Raw genomic sequence first — 9,361 nt, 5'->3', positions numbered from 1 at the left:
GTCTAACTTCTTTTTCGCAGGACAACTCCTATAAGGGTCTATAGCCATGGTCATGTTCACTTCATCATCTCTTCTATTCCCAGTTCCTTCAGTTACTTCTTATGTATTTTAGATTCCAGACAGCTTACTGAATTGATCACTTTATTCAGCATAATATTATTCATTTGCTGAATGTGGTATTTCAAGCCTAAAATGAGTTGTTTACTATTCTCTCTAGAGAATTCAAATGTAAAGGGTCCAATCAACCAAAAATTCTTCACCTAACATGATTCATATGTACTAATTGATAAGGGAAATTAAAAACTCAAATTATCTCATTCTTTTTTTCTTTCTTTTGGCTGTGCCATGCAGCATGCGGGATCCAAGTTCCCTAGTCAGTGATCAAACCCATGCCCTTTGCAGTGGAAGTATGGAGTCCTAACCACTGGACCCATAGAGAAGTCCCCAAATTACTCATTCTTAAACAGTGATTAGAGTATGCACTTATCTATACTGTACAGAAAATGTGAGTTTTCTTTCTGGGCAACTATAATAGTGCCCTGTTGCAGGGTGCAGGTGAAGCTTCATTGATGCTGCCTAATGATGTGTGTGAGATATCCTGATATTTACTAAGAAATTAGACATTCAAAAGAATTCTTTGTTCTCAAAAGACATATATATATATATATATATATATACAAATTTTCACTTTCTATTTTTGTGTTTCTCAGTCTTATTCATCTATTGGCACTTAAGTACATTCACCAAACTGCGTCATAAACTCAAAGTAGATTATTTCACTTTACCCTATACGAGATTATTATGCTTATCAACCAATATTTGAGCCCTTAACACGAGCAAATCATCTAACCGGTTAAGCACAGAGGGACAGAGTATGGAGTTGCAAGTGCACACACCTAGATTTGAACAAATTACTTAATCCTTCTAAGTCTTCATTTTTGTACATGTAAAAACATTGAACTCATAAGGCAGACGATAGAAAACATCTAGGTGCTACATACAAAAAGTTTATTTGACTGTCTGGAAAAATATCCATTCATTATTAACATGATGTGCTGCTGATGATGATGTTGATGAAGCTACCAGCAGGTGTTCTTATTAGGCCCGTAAGAATAGTGAGTAAGGCACAAGATCATGGCTTGGGTACACTTGCTTTCTAAAGCTTCACGGCCTTTGCCTGCCCTCTGGCTCCACTCCTCATCTATTTAAAGATCTCCCAGGATAGCTCAGGTCTTCCCATCTATGAAGTTATTCTGAAGTACTCCTCTAGAATGAACTTAAAATATGTTGCTTCCACTTACATCAGCTTACATCAAGTGCTAACTTCTGCAGTGGGATTTAATTTCAGTCTTTGTCTCTCAACCAGCTTGCAGCTCTTTTGAGGAAAGAAACTGGTCTTATTCCTTGAAACTAAAACAGTGCCAATCATGTAAGTCATAAATGTCAAGTTCAGCACATTGAAGTTATTTTTTCCTAGTATGTTAAAGAAAACACTTTAGGGAAAATCAGACTCCATGTTCACACTGTCCTAAGAATGGACTTTTTTTATAAATTGTATAATTCTGTACATAGAAAGTGAAGATTAATCAATGGCAGACTTTCCTTTATTTACATGTATATAATCTTAAACTAATTTAAGAAAAGGCATCTCATCTTACTGAGTTAAATTAAAAACATTAAGTTTCTTCAATATTTAACTAAGAATGACACTAGCTTTCTTCACAATTCTGCTGCTGCTGCTGCTGCTAAGTTGCTTCAGTCGTGTCCAACTCTGCGACCCCATAGCCGGCAGTCCACCAGGCTCCCCCGTCCCTGGGATTCTCCAGGCAAGAATACTGGACTGGGTTGCCATTTCCTTCTCCAATGCAGGAAAGTGAAAAGCGAAAGTGAAGTCGCCCAGTCGTGTCCGACTCTTCACGACCCCATGGACCGCAGCCTACCAGGCTCCTCTGCCCATGGGGTTTTCCAGGCAAGAGTACTGAAGTGGGTTGCCACTGCTGTGTTCTCAAATTTTAAACATTTTTTACTATCATCTTCCAGATTCAGTTACAGTGCGGTTCTTAACATAACCCCAAGTTTTCAAACTAATGAAATAAGGTTAAACATCTAGTGGTTTCAACCTCTTTTGGTCAACCTCAACATTTCTTCAAAAATAATTCCCATTGACCACAATATTTACTCTTTCAGTCTTTATTCTCTAATAAAAACAAGAAAAAATTCACAATAACAGTTCCAGAATCATCCACCAGGGGGCAAACATGCCTCATATACACACAATGAAGAGAAAACGAATAATAAACTGGCTTCTTTGGTGGCTCAGAAAGTAAAGAATCTGCCTGCAATGCTGGAGACCCGAAAGGCGAATAATAAACTTGCTATATTGAGAAAAAATGAAAATGGTGTCAATAGAGAGATTTGACCCATATTAGAAAGAAAACATGTTATATATCTCTTTGAAGATAATATATTTGTTAAGCTTTTACATTTTACTCTTATTTTCAGTGCCAGAGGAAGAACACCTGGAGATTAGAGCCAGGTGTAACAGTGGACAAATGTCTCTTTAGAGATAAGCAGAGTACTTGAAAACATTGAAAGCTCTATTATACTTATTTCTATTCTAACACCTTTTAAGATTAAAAGTAGTCTTGCAAAATGCATTTCTAACAGACTTTATCAAAAATGCATACCTCACCTCAGATAATGTCATTGACGTAAAGGTCAAGAAATTGCAGTCAGGAATTTAGCAGAAAGAAACACGGAGAATTCCTGTGTAACAGAGCGAACTGTGGAGGTCCTAACTATGTTTGTTCTTACAATCCCACGATCAGTCCACATTTTCTGGTCTTGTGATCCAACATACAGTTAAAATCAAGTACAGAAAAATAAACAAATAAAACAAGTGTAGCGCTCAAGACCTAATTCCTAAGTTCTCTGCTCTCCATGGTTAGAACACATGGTCCGCCGTTAGAATCACACTTCCATGTAGACTCTCTGAAGTCCCTTGGCCCTCACTCTCAGTTGGTATTGGCTGTGCAAAACGCCAGCCCCAGTGAAATGCAACTTGATGCCAATCCAGCATCTATGCCAAACACGTAAACATGACTAGAGGGGGAAAAAAAAAAACCAGCAACCTTGCTAATTGGTCTCATTTAAATTCACATTCATTTATCCCATGTGAACTCTTAGTACTTATTAGAAAACTGACTGTTTACTCAATTCTCTTTTCTTCTGTGCTAGACAACAATTTTGTAACTCCTCTGTCTAGGTCTATAACATGTCTTCCTCTCTCTAAATTCTCAGCTGCTTCTTGTTTCACTGAGACCACAGGAGGGATCAGAATAGAACATCTATGAACTCAAAACATCCAGTCTGCCTCCCTACCTGGGTCTACCTGAAACTTCATGTTTTGCCTTCCCTCCTACTTTAGCATAAGCCATGTATGTCTTCTGTTCTAAGGCAAAACCCTCTCTTTTGCACTGGATCTCTCATCGCTTGCTTAATCAGGGATTTTTCTTCTACTGTATCTCCTCTTCCCTGAATCTTCCATTAGTTGTTCTCTACCAGAGGTTCTTATTAGCATACAAAGATCTAATAGCTTCCGTCTGAAAGGGAAAAGAATTCTTTCTTTGTTCCCATATCAGTTCTAATCATTGCCCCATCGCTCTGCTCCTCTTTATAGCAAACTATTCAAAAAAAGGTAGCTCTTTTTCCCACTTACCTGTTTCTCCCACTTAACTGTTTTTGTCCTCTCCACTATATAGAAACTATTTTATTCTCACGGTTATTAGTGATATCTATGTTTCCAAGCCCTGTATTAAATTATTAGTTCTCATCTTAATCCAATAGTAGGAGTAATAGTCACTTCTCTCCCTTCTGGGGCTTCCCTGGTGGCTCAGAGGATAAAGCATCTGCCTGCAATGAAGGAGACCTGGGTGCGATCCCTGGGTTGGGAAGATCCCCTGGAGAAGGAAATGGCAACCCACTCCAGTATTCTTGCCTGGAGAATCCCATGGACAGAGGAGCCTTGAGGGCTACAGTCCACAGGGTCTCAAAGAGTCAGACATGACTGAGCGACTTCGCTTTCACTTTCTCTCACTTTCTCTTCCTTCTAACACCTACCACTTGGCTCATGGGTTCCTGTTAATTCTTACTTCTCTTCTCTCTTCTTATGTCCTCTGGTGAATCCTCTAGATATTGGAGTGTCTTGTGGTTCAGTCCTTCAACATCATCTATTCTCTGCCTACACCTACTTATAAAGTGATTTCACCTTTAACTCTAAAGACTTTATATACCATGTGCTTAATCACTCAGTCATGTCCAACTGTTTGCGACCCCATGAACAGTAGCCCACCAGGCTCCTCTGTTCATGGGACTCTCCAGGCAGGACTACTGGAGTGGGTTGCCATTTCTTTCTCTATTTACATACCATGATGATTTACAAATTTTCATCTGTAGCCATGTTGTCTCTTGCTACTAAATTTCAGATGAGTATATCCAGTTGTCTACTTCACATAGTCACTAAGATCTGAAAGGTATCACAAATTTAGTTTGCTCAAAAGTAGACCCTTAATCCTCTAAAGTTCTCTTGTGACCACTGCCTTAAAGGCCCTAAATTATTTTTTTATTCACTTAACTTTCTAATCCCATCTTCTTAGCAATTTCCCTTTTGATTTTGTTGTTGTTCAGTCCCTCAGTCATGCCCAACTCTTTGCTACCCCATGGGCTGCAGCACACCAGGCTTCCCTGTCCTCTGCCAACTCCCAGAGCTTGCTTAAATTTATGTCTATTGAGTCAGTGATGCCATAACCAGCTCATTTCACTCAGACAAACTATCCTCCCAGTCTCTGAAACACAGGTAGTATAAGCCCAACCACCTACATATGCCAAGCCTCTTTTTCAAATGTATTCATATGGCTTGTTCTCACACTTCTTTCAAATCTCTACTCAAATGTTCCCTAAACACCCTGTATAGTTGACCCAACCCTTGCATCACTATGCTGCTCCTTCATGGTCCTTTCTACCAACTAGCAGGCTATATTTATGCATTTATGGTCATTTCCTTCTACTGGAAAGTAAGCTTCATGAAAAAGAGACCTATTTGTTCACTCCTGTATCTCTTGTGTCTAAAACAGTGGCACAAATTAGACACTCCTTCAATATCTGCTGAATAAATGGATATCAACTTGCCTGATGACCAAGCGCATTTCACTGAAATTTGCTTTTTAATTAAATTTCCACTTTTTATTAGCTTAAATTTGATTTGAAAAATAGAGACAATTATTTATAAAAACTATTCAATAATCTATTTATTGAGGCTTCCCAGTGGCTCAGTAGTAAAGAATCTGCCTGCAGTGCAGAAGATCTTCAAGAGATGTGGGTTAAATCCCTGGGGACGGAAGATCCCCTGGAGGAGAGCATGGCAACCCACTCCAGGATTCTTGTCTGGAGAATCCCATGGACAGAAGAGCCTACTGGGTTTCAGTCTATAGGGTCACAAAGAGTTGGACACGACTGAAGGGACTGAGCACACACACAGAATCCATTTATTACAATGGAAAAGTTTTTTTCAAAGAGTACTTTTCTCCAGGAGAGATTTTGGTTTTAGTTTTGTCAGATTCTTTAAAAACTTGAGGTTAAGAAATTTAAATATCATTGGCCTGATTATTTTATTTCATGACTTCACAAGATAATTAAAAATTAAAAAAAGAGTTTATTTGAGAATTAGTTACACCAAGTGTAACTAATATATAATATACCATTTGAATATATCAAATCCCATTTGAATATATCATATGCCATTTACCAAGCATTTCACTTAAGTAAATATATACATTTTACGATTAAATCTAGAGTTCCAATTACAGAATACTACATGTATTATATAGATATGATATTATCTGGCAACTCCTTACCAGTAAAAACAAGGTGAATTTTTAGCAATGTCTAAAGAAACAGTTTCTGTTCTGTTTATAACCATTTCCCTTCTCTTATTTCCCTATTTCTGCTATAGATATTCAATATCAAATACCAATCTTCAGACAACGATCATTTTCTAATACTCCTATATCAGTGCTTTCATATTAATGCAGAAAATTAAGCCTACCTATAATTACCCGAAAATAGTTCTATTTCTGTTACTATAGATTTGCTATCCCTGAACTACATTTGTGTATAATTTACATGATATACTTTCTGACCTCATTGAAAAGGCAGATGTTTGTCATTAAAATTTTAGAATTCTGTAGAACATATTTAATCACCTTAAGCTGGTCAGCTATTCCCCTCAACACACATAAAATTACTGTTATTATAGAAATCCTCCTCCTATCCTTTCTCATAAATCAATTATATAAAACAAAATTGATTGTCTTGGACTGAGCGCTCAATTCTTTCCTAGTTAACTAGGTTTCTAGCTTAGTTAGGGCAGACCCCGATGCAGTGATGAGGTCAGGAGAGCTGGCAGTCAGTGGGTGACAGATGCGGGGGCCAAATCACCTTGGCAACTCCTCTCCATAATAAATCTGAGAAGCTAATCTCTACTAAATTGTTAATGCCTGCTAATGAGATACTGGATACAGGGTTACTCCTTCAGATAGTGTGTTTGCATGTTAATGAGTCTTTTCTGGAAGGACTCCTTAACCCAAAGCAGTGGTTCTAATGCTGACAGCTTCAGGCATGGAGGGCCTCTGGCTCAGGTTTCAAATTGTCTGTCCATTGTGGAAACTCACAGTATCATTCGCTATTCCACCTCTAATTCCAGGATATCAAAAAGGAAGCATTGCAGTCCTCAAAGTCACAATCTGAAACCTGTCTTTCTTCAAAAACAAAAGCAAAAAGGATTGTGCAATGAAAAGTCATAGATTAAAAAATTGATCTATTTCACCTCACCTTAGCCATTACTCATTAACTTATCTGGCATATTGCTGCATGTCAAGTTCCAAGCACACAGATGCAAACCCTACAGGTTGAGGTAAGACATTTCTCAGTTCACTTTGTAATTTTGTTTACCCTTATGTCTCTTGCCATGGTACAGTATCTGAAGCAGTTAGTTCCTGCCATTTGATAACTTTAATTTTTGGTTTTCTCCTAGCACCCTCAACACTTACTGACTTCTATGAATAAAAAGAACCTGGCATACATATGTCTCTTTCAATTATGGTTTTCTCAGGGTATATGCCCAGTAGTGGGGTTGTTGGGTCATCAGTTCAGTTCAATTCAGTCACTCAGTCGTGTCCAACTCTTTGCGACCCCATGAATTGCAGCACGCCAGGCCTCCCTGTCCATCATCAACTCCCGGAGTTCACTCAAACTCACGTCCATCGAGTCAGTGATGCCATCCAGCCATCTCATCCTCGGTCGTCCCCTTCTCCTCCTGCCCCCAATCCCTCTCAGCATCAGAGTCTTTTCCAATGAGTCAACTCTTCGCATGAGGTGGCCAAAGTAATGGAGTTTCAGCTTTAGCATCATTCCTTCCAAAGAAATCCCAGGGCTGATCTCCTTCAGAATGGACTGGTTGGATCTCCTTGCAGTCCAAGGGATTCTCAAGAGTCTTCTCCAACACCACAGTTCAAAAGCATCAATTCTTCGGCGCTCAGCCTTCTTCATAGTCCAACTCTCACATCCATACATGACCACAGGAAAAACCAGAGCCTTGACTAGACAGGCCTTTGTTGGCAAAGTAATGTCTCTGCTTTTCAATATGCTATCTAGGTTGGTCATATGATAGTTCTATTTCCAGTTTTTTAAGGAATCTCCATACTGTTCTCCAGAGTGACTGTATCAATTTACAGTCTCACCAAAAGTGAAAGAGAGTTTCCCTTTCTTCACATTGTCTCCAGCATTTATTGTTTGTAGGTTTTCTAATGACGGCCATTCTGACTGGTGTAAGGTGACACCTTACTGTACTTTCGATTTGCATTTCTCTAATAATGAGTGATACTGAGCATCTTTCCACGTGTTTGTTGGCCATCTGTATATCTTCTTTGGAGAAATGTCTATTTATGTCTTCCACCCATGTTTTGATTTTGGGTTGTTTGTTTTCCTGGTATTGAGCTTTATGAGTTGATTGTATATTTTGGAAATTAATCCTTTGTCATTTGTTTCATTTGCAATTATTTTCTTCCATCCTAAGGGTTGTCTTTTAATCTTGTCTATTGTTTCATTTGCTGTGCAAAGCTTTTAAGTTTAATTAAGCCCCATTTGCTTACCTTTGTTTTTATTTCTATTACTGTAGGAAGTGGGTCAAAGACGATCTTGCTGTGATGTATGTCAAAAAGTGTACCCCAGTGTTCATTATAGCACTTTCTACAACAGCTAGGACACAGAAGCAACCTAGATGTACATCAACAGATGAATGGATACAGAAATTGTGGTACATATATACAATGGGATATTACTCAGCTATAAAAAAAATATGCATTCAAGTCAGTCCTAATGAGGTCGATGAAACTAGAACCTATCATACAGAGTAAAGTAAGTTGGAAACAGAAAGACAAATATTGTATATTAACATATGTGTATAGAATCTAGAAAGATGGTACTGATGAACCCATTTTCAGGGCAGCAATGGAGACACAGACATAGAGAACAGATTTGTGGGCATGGTGGGGTGGGGGAAGAATTGAAAGAATAGTATGGAAACATATATATTACCATTTGCCAAATGGAGAGCAAGTGGGAATTTGCTGTGTGACACAAAGAGCTCAACTCAGTGCTCTGTGGCAACACTGAGGGGTGAGATGGAGGTGGGAGATGGGAGGGGTGTTCTAGAGGGAGGGGACATACTTGCGGCTGATTCATGTTGATGTATGGCAGAAACCAACACAATGATACAAAGCAATTGTCCTCCAATTAAAAAACAAACAAACAAAAGAGCACCTGGTAAGAGTACTTTGATGGATGAAGGAAACTAAACTATTATAAGAAACTCCAGTAAGTCCAATGTCATAGAATTAAAACTATAGTAGGAAGGACAATATGGTATGTTATGGGATTGTCCCAAATTACCACACTCAATCCCCACTGCCGCACACAAATTAAAAGACATAATTAAACATCTACTTTGGCTCTTAAGGACAGGCCTATGGAATAGCCACTGTTCTCCTCATTTCAAAAAGAGAAAAAAATCAGGCTTTGAATGGCAGGATCCAAGGCTTAGTCTCTTCAACTACAAAACCCCTTACCTTCACAGTCATCCTGGTCTTCTGGCTTCCCTCATCTTCTCATCCTCCTCTTAACATTACATGAACTTTTACCTCCAATACCTGATACCTAGCAAGTCCTTCAACTAAATTGTAAATTATTAAGGCTTAGCATGTTCTCTCTTTCAAAGTATTTATTATTTGTTATTTCTTAACATCTG

The sequence above is a fragment of the Capra hircus genome, chromosome 14 (genome assembly GCF_001704415.2).
Source record: "Capra hircus breed San Clemente chromosome 14, ASM170441v1, whole genome shotgun sequence".
NCBI classification, from domain to species: domain Eukaryota; kingdom Metazoa; phylum Chordata; class Mammalia; order Artiodactyla; family Bovidae; genus Capra; species Capra hircus.
Note: the sequence above shows the minus strand (reverse complement) of the source record.